Source organism: Acinonyx jubatus, chromosome C1 (genome assembly GCF_027475565.1).
Source record: "Acinonyx jubatus isolate Ajub_Pintada_27869175 chromosome C1, VMU_Ajub_asm_v1.0, whole genome shotgun sequence".
Classification (NCBI taxonomy): Eukaryota; Metazoa; Chordata; class Mammalia; order Carnivora; family Felidae; genus Acinonyx; species Acinonyx jubatus.
In genome coordinates, this window is record NC_069381.1 from 172,288,913 (window position 1) to 172,301,539 (window position 12,627).

At 35.6% G+C, this 12,627-nt stretch overlaps 1 protein-coding gene across 1 annotated transcript in view; it reads left to right on the forward strand.

Annotated features, from left to right (window-relative positions):
- The window catches only part of GULP1 (GULP PTB domain containing engulfment adaptor 1), a 741,807-nt gene that overhangs the window by 289,331 nt on the left and 439,849 nt on the right, over positions 1–12,627 (forward strand). The window lies entirely within an intron of this gene.

Consider the following 12,627-nt stretch of genomic DNA (forward strand, 5'->3'; position numbering starts at 1 on the left):
GTGTGGAGCCTGCTTGAGATTGTCTCTCCTCCTCTCTCTCTGCCCCTCCCCCACTCACACGCGCGTTCGCACTCTCTCTCTCTTTTCTCTCTGTCAAGATAAATAAATAAAGTTAAAAATAAATAAATAAATAAATAAATAAATAAATAAATAGGGGGGGCAAGACTGTTGTCCTTTTGGACAACAAAATTGAAAAATTGAAAGAGAAACTGAAATTTTTACAACCTAGACCTGGACAAGAGTAAAGGAATATTTAAAAAGAAGAAGAGAAACTCTCATGTTTATTTCTTTATTCAATCAACTAAATGTTTGCTGAGCACTACTAGAGTACTACTAGATATTAGACATGGCTTAAATACCAATATAAGCAAAATGATACGTCAAAACCCAACCCACAAGAATGTCACAATAAATGAACAGACAGCTCTAATACAATATGAACACATAACGAATGTGCTCAGGAAGAAAAAAGAATGATAAGTTAACTCTGTTAGTGTGGGTGTTGATGAATGTTTTACATTAGAAGTGACACAGAGCTGAGTCCTTTAGGACATTTGCCAGGATAAACAAGGAAGGAAGAGAATTGTGGGCAATGGTCATTGCATTTATAACATCATGAAATAGAGCAAATGTCACTGAGAGAACTATTAGAAAACCTTAATTTCAGAATTGTGCATATGATGCACTGAGTCTGACATCCTCATCCTCTCTGATATTAAGGCCCATCTTTTTAAACAGGTTTATAGCAGCAGGGATGAAAAGGATACTCTCTGGGTGAGATTTCCTATAAAAGAATTGATGGTCCACTAAGGGTCCAAACAATACTTCTGAGAGGCCTGCCCACTCAGTTGACATTAGAAATCCATATCCATGCACTAAAATCCGGTATTAATTTCTTACAACTCTCAGGTTGCCCTTGACATACACTTCCTCTTTTGTATGCCAAACACATCCTTGTATACATACACCCAAATACACAGAATGAGGAAAAGAGAGATCCATATCTAGAACACTGCTTTCTTTAAAATGTCATCAGATCTGAGATGGTTTAGTGTGAAATCTTTTTCCATGGGACACCTAAATGGGTTTTCATAGGTCAAGCCCACAGAAACATCCAAATCAAGAGAAGTTTAGACTATCATTCTAATGAAGTTAGTTTCCTTCTTCTCACTTTACATTACTAATCACTCAGGATATCAGGTCTCATTAACACATGGAATAACCAGTTTCACCTCTTTGTATCATCAGTATTTATTAACCCTTCATGTGTGAAAAAGATACTTGTAGTTGAATATGTTTAGGGAACACTGGGTTAAACACCATTAAATAGGTTCCCTTATCACAGAAATCACAGGACTTTTACTATGCTAATATGTTAGTACAGATTATAAATCTTTATGAGGGGTGATATATAGTAGATGGTGGTTCCCCCTTTGGCAGAAAAAGTGAGTGGGCTAACGTTCCTTAGAAACAGACACTGGGAATGAGTTCACTGTTGACCTCTTAGCTTTCTTCCCATTAGCACATCCATTGACCACGTAAATTAGCGCCAAATCTCATTGTGATTAATCATCCACACTGTACCTATTTGTCTTCAACTATGGATGGTAATAGTATATAAAATGGAAAACATTTGGTAAGTTGTTTTCAAGTATACTGAATAACAGTAGAACAAAATTTATGTTCTTAGATTTTATAATAAATGGGTCCCTCCTAGTAAATGATCTCTGTCCTTACAGTGTTAAAGTCACATTAGTACAGCTGAATGAAATTCCCTGAGGCAAAAAACAATAAGTGGCCATTTTCTCATTCAATCTCATGAAGCCGACCTTCAATAAATATGATACCTGAGATTGATAGCTATTGCTGATAAAGGTAAAAAGTAGTGGTGACTTATTTTTTCCGAGGGGGCATGCATGTAAAATATTTTTGATTTATTAAAAATATACAGTTGAATAGAATAAAATGTTAGTATATATAATTCCTAGGAAAATATGCTTTACAGAAAAATTGGCAGATAGTCACTTTGTGCTCTAAAACTTATATTCTTCATAGATTAAAATTGTATCTAATTAAGAATTAAATTCTCATGAAATTCAAGTGCTTATTTGTTCCATAAATTTATAACCTTATTCTTTATTTTTTTAATGGTTATTTATTTTTGAGAGAGAGGCAGAGAGAGTGTGTGCGGGGGATGTGCAGAGAGAGAGGTGGACAGAGGATCCAAAGCCGGCTTTGCCCTGACAGCAGAGAGCCCAATGTGGGGGTCGAACTCACAAACCATGATATCATGGCCTGAGCCGAAGTCAGATGCTCAACCAACTGAGCCACCTAGGCGTCCCAGAACAACTTTATAACCATGGCATTGTATATGTGTCATATCAATTTATCTCTAAATAAGTAATTTATATGTGTTTTACCTTTGTCTGAAGTTTCTTAACCTCCTATAAAACTGCTTTGTCTTGACCAATATTCATATCTTACATCATTTTCTCTGGAAATTCATGCAGAATAATTAATATCATTCTATTCTGCAATCTTCTTTGTGTATCAGCTAATAATAAACAAGAGAATTGGCATTTGGAAAAAAAGGAGCAGCATTGAATGAGGTCCCCTTTTGTGTATCTCTTCACCTGGACACAAACACCAGTCATTGACAACTGGGGTGGCTAAAATTCAGAGAGGGAATCCACAGTGCTTCTAGCAGGAAAAAACAGAGGACAGAGTTTTTAGGGTGACCACAGAAGTTGGAAAGAAAAGGAAGAAATAAAAGGAGAGAAACTGAGAAAGTCCCATGTTGTGGATATAAACTCTGCCCAAATCTCTGGCTGACCCCCTAAACTATGCATGTGTGGGCCAGTCTACCAGGATCCCAGCCAAGCCAAAAAAGCTGAACAGATTTCAGTGCTATTCATCAAAAGGAAGCAGGGTTGGGGATAGGGTTCAGCCAAGTTAACTGCTTGTTAGAAACAAAAGCAAGCAAATCAAAAAAAATCAATATCTTCTGAGAAATAGAATCTATTGTTTGTATCACATCCAATACCTAAGGGTTCAGGATACAATTGAAAATTATTGAACTTGCAAAGAAATAGGAAAATGTGGCCAATACTCAAGAGAAAAGGCAATGAAAAGATATCAGTCCTTAAGGGTTTCAGATGTAATAACAGGCAGAAATTTTAAAGCCATTAGTGTATGCTCAGGAAATATACTTGTTGTGAAGGAATAAATAACAATCTCAGCAGAGAGTTGAAAGCTATAAAAAAAAGAACAAAATGGAAATTCTATAATTAAAAATTACAATTACTGAAATATAAAAATTAATCAGAGGGCTTATAAGTAGATCAGAGATGACAAACTAAGGGTCGCTAAGTCTGACAATAGAGCAATAATATCGATTCAATCTAAAGAACAGAGAAAAAAAAATAGAAAACAATTACAAACATATCAGGGACATGTGTAAGAATATCAAGAGTTCTATCTGCATGTCCCAGGAGAGAAAAGAAAGAAACTGGAACAGAAGAAGTTATGGCCAAAATATTTCCAAATTTATTTTTTAAATTACAAATTGAAGAAGCTTAGCAAACCAAAAAAGGTATAACTGAGAGCCTTTCCAGTTCCATAGGTAAGGAGCTTGGAAGTCACCACTTCCTCCTAACAATAAGTAATAAGTTGGAAAGACTGAAAATCAACAATCCTTCTTGGATCTTTAAGCAAGGAAAGGACACAGTCCTTCCACTGCTCTAAGATTAGAAAGAAAGACAGGCAAATATAGGGAGTCATAGCTTACCAAAACAGACACTCATGACCTGAAACTACCCAAGAAATAGTGCCAGGGTAGGAAAATCTGAACTCTGATGAATTGCTGGAGGCCCAATGTTGACCACTCTGATAACTAAAAACGTCAAGAGGACCCAGTCAAAGGGAGGACCCCACAGTCCTATGAGACTCACCCTCAAGAGCTCAACCAATTCCCATAGTAAATATCAGAGAATAATCCTCTCTTGCTTTCAGCTGGGACAGAGAAGAATCATTGTGAAATACATCAGAACATTCTTGTTCTTAAGAATGCTTGCCCTCAAGGGAAACTGGTTAACTAGAGCTAACTTTTGGTGTATTATCAGAGCTTAATTGACCCAGGGAAAGAAAATGTGTTAATAAAAAGTGGCATGCTCTTCTGTCATTAAAGTTAGTTAGGAGGTTAATAAAAATTCACATGGAAAAATGATTTAAAAAAATAAGTTGAAAAGCAAGTTAAAATATGATTTCATTCTTATGAAAAAAGTACCAAATGAGTGTATATGTGAAATGTTTAGAAAATTATACAGTGCTTTCAATTGATTATCTCTAAACAGTAAGATTATGAGCTCATTTTGCTTTTATTTTTTTAAAGATTTTATTTTTAAGTAATCTCTACACCCGATATGGGCTTGAACACAACCCCAAGATCAAGAGTCTCACACTCTACTAACTGAGCTAGCCAGGTGCCCTTCTTTTTGCGTTTAAAAAAAAAACATTTTTTATTTCCTATTTTTATTTTTATTTTTTTTGAAAACATAGTGAGTTTTTATTTTGCTTTGTTTTTTTAAATATGAAATTTGTTGGGGCGCCTGGGTGGCGCAGTCGGTTAAGCGTCCGACTTCAGACAGGTCACGATCTCGTGGTCCGTGAGTTCGAGCCCCGCGTCAGGCTCTGAGCTGATGGGTCAGAGCCTGGAGCCTGTTTCCAATTCTGTGTCTCCCTCTCTCTCTGCCCCTCCCCTGTTCATGCTCTGTCTCTCTCTGTCCCAAAAATAAATAAACGTTGAAAAAAAATTAAAAAAAAATGAAATTTGTTGTCAAATTGGTTTCCATAGAACACCCAGTGCTCATCCCAACAGGTGCCCTCCTCAATACCCATTACTCACCCTCTCCTCCCTCCCACCCGCCATCAACCCTCAGTTTGTTCTCAGTCTTCAAGAGTCTCTTATGTTTTGGCTCCCTCCCTCTCTAACCTTTTTTTTTCCCTTTCCCTCCCCCATGATCTTCTGTTAAGAGTGAAGACATATGGTATCTGTCTTTCTCTGTATGACTTGATGCATAGGGGCACTTGTACCCCAATGTTTATAGCAGCACTCTCAACAATAGCCAAATTACGGAAAGAGCCTAAATATCCATCAACTGATGAATGGATAAAGAAATTGTGGTTTATATACACAATGGAATACTACATGGCAATGAGAAAGAATGAAATATGGCCTCTTGTAGCAACATGGATGGAACTGGAGAGTGTTATGCTAAATGAAATAAGTCATACAGAGAAAGACAGATACCATATGTTTTCACTTTTATTTCCTATTTTTAATGAATAGTTATCAATGTGCTTATTTTATAAGAGAAATAAATGAAATAAAATCATTGTCCTTAAATCTTTTTTTAAAAAACAAGCTCATGTCCACAGAACCAGTTGTAAGACTGAGAAGAGTTATTAGAGGTTACAGAATAATCTTGGGAAAAACTCCTAAAAAACTCACTTCAAACAATTAACATCTGGTGGGCCCTGGCCCACATAATTAAAAGTATTTTTCCAATAATTAAGCTTAATTCCACCTAGGCTTTTAGATTATCCATTTGGAATCATGTATAATTGGGAATTGATTATATATATTATATGTCTCATATTACACATAAAATGACATGACACATGATAAATGTATACTATGAATTATAAATTGCTTATATATACATCATAACATATGAATGTACATACATATTTGTGTATATTTACCAAAAATCTCAATAAACAATGACATTTACATCTGCTTATGAAAATAAAACTGTAGGTCAGAAATTAGATTATTTCCTTATTTATAATTTCCTAACACTTCTGCCAGTCTTATGTAGAAGTAAGTAAACTTACTCTTGGTTCATTGATTTCCCTCGAAGTGAAACAACTACTATTGTTTCATGGCTCATAAGAGCAAGGTAACTCATGGGAAATTCCATGTAATCAGCTAGTAAGTAGCACTTACTCTGAATTAGATCCTAGGGAATTAATTAGTGACCAATCAAGTAAGTTTTACTGTACTCAAATTGCCAAGATTGATTTGTTCTGCTTTAGCACATGAGGTAAACATTAATACCTTCTCAGACAGAGCTCTAGTGCCAGCAGTTCATTATTAGGTATTATGTAGAATCATCACCAGCCCTCAAAAACAGTAAGCAATGGCCTCCTGAGAATGCTAACAGGATTCCCATAGTGTCTGCAAGACAGACTTGAGGGTTGCTCATTTGCATTCTGGTATCTCTATGAAAACAAAAACAACAGTGTACAAAAGAGTCTCCTTTCTCCATTAGCAGGTTTAATATATAGTTATGAACAGTGTTGGTAGAATAAGAACTTCAAAGGGGCTTCTATTAAGGGCTCTGAAAGAAATTAGGAAAAATGTCATTTGAAACTGGAGGAAAGGTGCTTTGTTTTATAGTCACAGACAACCTGGCTGAATCGTGGCTTACAGTTGTGTAGAAAGCAGAACTTATAAGTGATGAACCTGGATAAAAACAGAATGACCCTACAACCCACAATTGCACGACTGGGTACATATCCAAGGGATACAGGTGTGCTATTTTGAAAGGCACATGCACCTCAATGTTTATAGCAGCACTATCGACACTAACCAAAGTATGGAAAGAGCCAAAATGTCCATCGACAGATACATATATAGATAGATAGAGAGAGATATAGATATAGATATAGATATAGATACACACACACAATGGAGTATTACTTGGCAATCAAAAAGAATGAATCTGTCATTTGCAACTACATGAATGGAACTAGAGGGTATTATGCTAAGCAAAATAAGTCAGAGAAAGACAAATATCGTATGACTTCACTCGTGAGGAATTTAAGATGCAAAACAGATGGACATAAGGGAAGGGAAGCAAAAAGAATATAAAAACAGGGAGGGAACAAAACATAAGAGACTCTTAAATACAGAGAACAAACTGAGGGTTGCTGGAGGGGCTGTGGGTGAGAGGATAGGCTAAATGGGTAGGGGGCATTAAGGAAGACATTTGTTGGGATGAGCACTGGGTGTTATACATAGGGAATGAATCACTGAAATCTGCTCCTTAAATCACTATTGCACTATAATGCTAACAAACTTGGATGTAAATTAGGAAGAAAGAAAGAACGAAAGAACAAAAGGAAGGAAGAAAGGAAGGAAGCAAGGAAAGAAGGAAGGAAGGAAGGAGGGAAGGAAGGAAGGAAGGAAAGGAAGGAAGAAAAAATAAGTGATGAACCTGGATATTTAGCTGAGGAGAATCTCAAGGAATGTGTTGCAGGTATGGCCTGGATTCTTCTTGTTGCAATAGTAAAATATAAGAAGAACAAGATAAATTGAGAATGAAATGTTAAGCAAAAGGGAACCAGCTTTTGATAATTTGAAAAATTCTCAGCCCATCCAAATTATGGAAGACACTAATATTAAATTCTCTGCTAGGAAAGTGTGCTCTGGATAGAAGGCCAAGTGTGTGGCTGAACAAGCATTTATTGAAGAAATTAGATGTGTGACTCATTCATCCACTCAGCCATCTCAAAGAAGCTAGGAATAATGATGGGATAAACCAAGAGGGATCTATGGAGAGTAGACATGGGATAATTTAAGAACGACCTGTGAAAGACCTTTTTTTCTAATGCTATGAATCCCCATGACATATACAGAAGGCCCACAAGGTTTTAAAAACCGTTGTATCAGTAGAAATACTTCCAGCTTATACTGAAAGGGAAAGGAACAGGACAAAATGAAAGGAGACAATGTTGCCAGACTTCCAAAATTCTATAGTAGGAAACAGTCTGATATTGCTACTCAGATACAAACATGTACTATCCTTTAAGAAAAATGGAGAATGACAGGGGCACCTGGGTGACTCAGTCAATTGAGCATTCGACTTTGGCATAGGTCATGATCTCACAGCTTGTGAGTTCAAGCCCCACATTGGGGTCTGCTGATAGCTCAGAGCCTGGAGCCTGCTTTGGATTCTGTGTCTCCCTCTCTCTCTTCCCCTCCCCTGCTTGCACTTTCTCTCTCTCTCTCTCTCTCTCTCTCAAAAATAAATAAACATTAAAAATTTTCAAAAAGAAAAATGAAGAATGACATAGAGGAAAGAGCCATAGGCATAGATGCCCACAGAGGCATGAGCATGAACGCCTATAGAGCTACGATTCCAAAGCAAAGGACAGAAGCACGTGTGTAGATGCAGAAGTTGGAGGCACAGATACATAAGAAGTAGAAACCTACTGAAGGCTTATGGAGCAAGTTCAGCGGACAGAGACTATGGAGATGTCTGAGTGTAAAGGCCTATGGAGCTGCAGTAGATCTAGACAACAGAGGTGTGAGTCCAGAGGACAGAACCATAGGACATTATTCCCAGGCCTTGAAATCTAATAGAATTTGGCTGCTGGGATTTGGATTTGCTTGGGACCAGTGTCTTCTTTATTCCTTCTGTTTTCCTCATTTTGGAATAGGGTGTTTTTAACTATTATCACATCCCTAACCCATCATTGTATCTTAGAAGTAGATAGCTTGTTTTCTAGTTTCACAGGTCCACAGATGGAGAGGAATTTTGCTCCAGGATGAATCATATTCAGTATATCACTCGTACCTGATCTTGATGATTTAGATGATGACATTTAGGACTTTTGAACTGATGCTCTTTAAATGAGATTTTGGACTTAGATCTAATGCTGTACAGTGTTGAAATTTTGGGGAATTTTGTGATAGAATTAATGTATTTTGTGGGGAGGAAGGTGTAAATTTGGGCAGGCTAGAGAGTGGACTATAGTAGGCTGAGTGGTGGCCCCAAAAGATATTTTCACACCCTTATCCCAAGACCCTATGAATGTTACTTCATTTGGAAAAGGGATCTTTGCAGATGTAATTAAACTAGGATCTTTTTTTAATGTTTATTTATTTATTTAGAGAGACAACATGAGCATGCGTGGGGGAGGGGCGGCGAGAGAGGGAGAGAGAGAATCTGGAGCAGGCTCCATGCTGCCAGCACAGAGCCAGACATGGGGCTCAATATCACAAACTGTGAGATCATGATCTAAGCTGAAATCAAGAGTCAGATGCTTAACTAACTGAGCCACCCAGGCACACCTAAATTAGGGATATTGATGTAAAAAGATCATGTAGATTATCTGAGTGAGCCTTAAATCCAATGACAAATATCCACGTAATTGATGCACAGGAGACAAAACATTGTGACCACTGAAACTGAGATTGGAGAGATGTAGCCACAAGTCCAGGAGCACCTGTAGCCACCAGAAGGAAGAAGCAATGAATGGATTCCCCTCTTAGAGCATCTGAAGTTAGCGTAGCTTTGTTGACATCTTGATTTTGACTCCAGATTGATAGAAAAAATTTCTGTTACTTTAAGCCACCAAGTTTGTGGTGATTTATTGCAGCAGCCCTAGGAAACGAATACAATACTGTAGTCCTTAACTGGGAACTAGGGGAAAGGAAGTCTCATTTCTTGGGTCACACACTCCTTGAGTGGAGCTTCTGTCATGCTGAGTGCAGGAGTTGATGGGGGTGCGGGTCATACTCATGTCTGTAGTGGACACGAGTGCCACATACTCTTACTGTTCTTACTGGGTTTTGCAGATTCTCTTGAATAAATGTTTCTTTTTTGTTGTTGTTGTATGTCCTTAGGACAATTTCCAGATACTGTAAATGGTTGGTGCTTTTTTAAATTTTTTTTGTAATTTTCACCAATTATGGTTGTTTTGCTGAGGAAGAGCTGCTCTGCAGAGCTCCTCACACTGTCGTTCCAGAAGTGGGTCTCCCCAAGCTTATTTATTTTTCCCTAACTCCAACTAAAACAACACAAGTAAGTGAAATAAGTTCAGTTGAAATAATCATATACTTTGTCAGTAAATGGTCTTATTTACTCGCATATTTTTGAAAACAATTAAATGCCATGCTAGTGTGTTTAGTTGGAAATATGTAATTTTCTTTTACAGGCTCATCTGGCAAGAACATTAAAATGCAATTTGCTTAAAATGAAGTAATCTTCAGCAGTCTTACCAAGTATTTTTTTATCCCCAATAGTGTATTCAAATAGTGTGATCTTGCTGTCACAGTCTTCCAAGCTAAAGCCCTCATGTTCTTTAAGTATAGGTAAAAAAAAAAATTTTTTTCAGAAAGAAAATAATCTTAGTTCTGCCTTTTTGTAGTTTTTATAAGCTTAGAATCTGAGTAATATTTCATCAGGGCTAAAATATGTCAGGCTTTAAAATTTTTATTATCCCAAACAAAAAGATTTTTAAAAATCTGCATTGCCATCGTCTTGGTTTTATCTAAATAATGCACATATTATTTCAATCAGCCACCTAGAATTCTTGCATTTTAGAAACTCTTAGGAATGTTAATATTTTATTGTCTTGTTTCCAAGTCCTGCACAGAGTACTATAGAAATGATTGATATTCCAGATAACTCTGCTAAGAGACATGCTATTTATCTAGTTTCTCAAAAATCAGATCTCTGCTCTCAAATCAACTGAGATCCTGAAAAAATCACAAGCATAAAATATATATTACTTACAAGAATGTTAGATATATTCTCTATTCTCTCTATATTTACTAATGTCAATGACAAGAAACAAACACCTAATGAATGTCTTTACATTTTTGGAAATATCCATTCAAAGAAATTATATCGTGCAATATTTCTTTTTCATTGGTCTAACACCTTTATCGTCATGTGATAGTAAATTTTTGTACATTCCCAGAAAGTAGATAGTTTATGAGCCTTCTTAATCACACTCCTTAATATTTAGTTACATCATAGAGCTGTTAAGATTTATTAATAGGTGAAAATCATTTTGATTTTGAAGAGTGTCACAACAGTCTGATCCTTATTAATTTAAATGGAAAAATGTTAGATACCATACATGAAAATTGAACTCTTTCCAAGACCAGGTGCATTTAAAAAAATGTAAATACTTATGTGCAGGTAAAGGCTATGTTATTGTAACCCATTAAAATTATATTTTTATAAAATTATGATTTACTAATAAAAGTAAATTAGAATAATTAGCAGGTATATATCTGTTCAATACAAGACTTAACGTATAAAGTTTGACCATTCTTATATTTTGGTGGTTTGCATACTTTGATGGTGGTTCGATACTTCTTGTGTAATAAATTCTAACAGTATTCTATATGGCAAACATAGGAGAGAAATAAGTAAATGAGTAGTCATGTCATGCTATTCATTTTGATATTTCTTTTAGAAAATTGAGTTATTTTGTTTTTTGAAAGAAAACAACAACAAAAATAATATGTTAACACTGAATCAAAAATTTGAGATATAATTCATTCTGGCCTCTTAGAGTCCAATTTTGAATTAAATCTTCAGTTGAATGATGAAGGGCTTTGAGCTCATGACCAATAACTGAGAATTTTATAGAAATGTCAATATATAAAAAATCCAAGTTTATGCATAAAGTGTATCATACACAATCAGTGTTCTATGTTTTCACCCATATATATGTGTGTGTATTTTCTCTCCCTATTAATAAATAACCAAGTTCAAGATTATTTTTTCCTTCACTAATCAAAAATTCTCAAATATATGCTGCTTAAAAGCTTGTATTGTAATCAAACATTAATAAACTAATAGTAAAAAATATATCTGGAGATTAACAAAAATTTGGTCAAAATTTCAGTTAGTATTACAGTTATTAATACAAAAGTGAAGGTTTCATTTATGGAAAGAAAAGATAGTTATTAGGCATGTAATGCATAATATCAGATGTAAACTATTAGAAAATGCTATTGTACTATATCCTTATTTACAGAGATTTCATTTTATTAAACTCAACTGAAGGCTTAGCTAATTGTTCACTTCTAGCATATGCTTTTAGATTTGTTTTGGAATTAATTCCAATATACCCTCTGATCAATATAAATGGATCTGAAATAATATTTTGATAATGTTTAGTCAGAGTACCAGCATAGTCACAAGAGCAGAATGGATGTTAAATAGAGGTAATTGGCATAATATCAACTATGAATTCTCTATACATGTAGAGTTGGTTCTAACAAAATTTGTCTCTGAACAATAGAAGTTAGTAAGAGATATAAAAGTCATATTACTTAGGGGCAACTTTGATATCCAAGAGTGAGATGATAATTAATTCAACTTCTCGATCATTCCTGAGTAGCAATGTCCCATGAGTAAGTAGTAGATAACAAAATATACATGGTGAACTTCCAAATCCACACTATCTAGTAGGATGGTACATTTCTGGAGAACCATGAAAGGGGTTATTGAAATCCCCGATCATTCAGCAACTACTGCAGTTTACTAAATGTGAAGATATTGTAGAGATTCATAATGCCGCCACATCTCTCATTTAAGTGTATGTCACTGAAGGGTTCTCAGACTAGGCACATTGTGTTCCTGTCAAAAATCAATGTCTAGATTAAAGCAAAGCAAACAATGGCCAGAAAAAATTAAAGTATTTTCTATTTTACGTGTCCCTTTCTTCTCAGTCGCAATACTTCTATGGATCCATAGATGGAAATGTATGAAATCCATACCTCCACTAGTTATCTAAAAGAAAAAAAAAAACACAGAA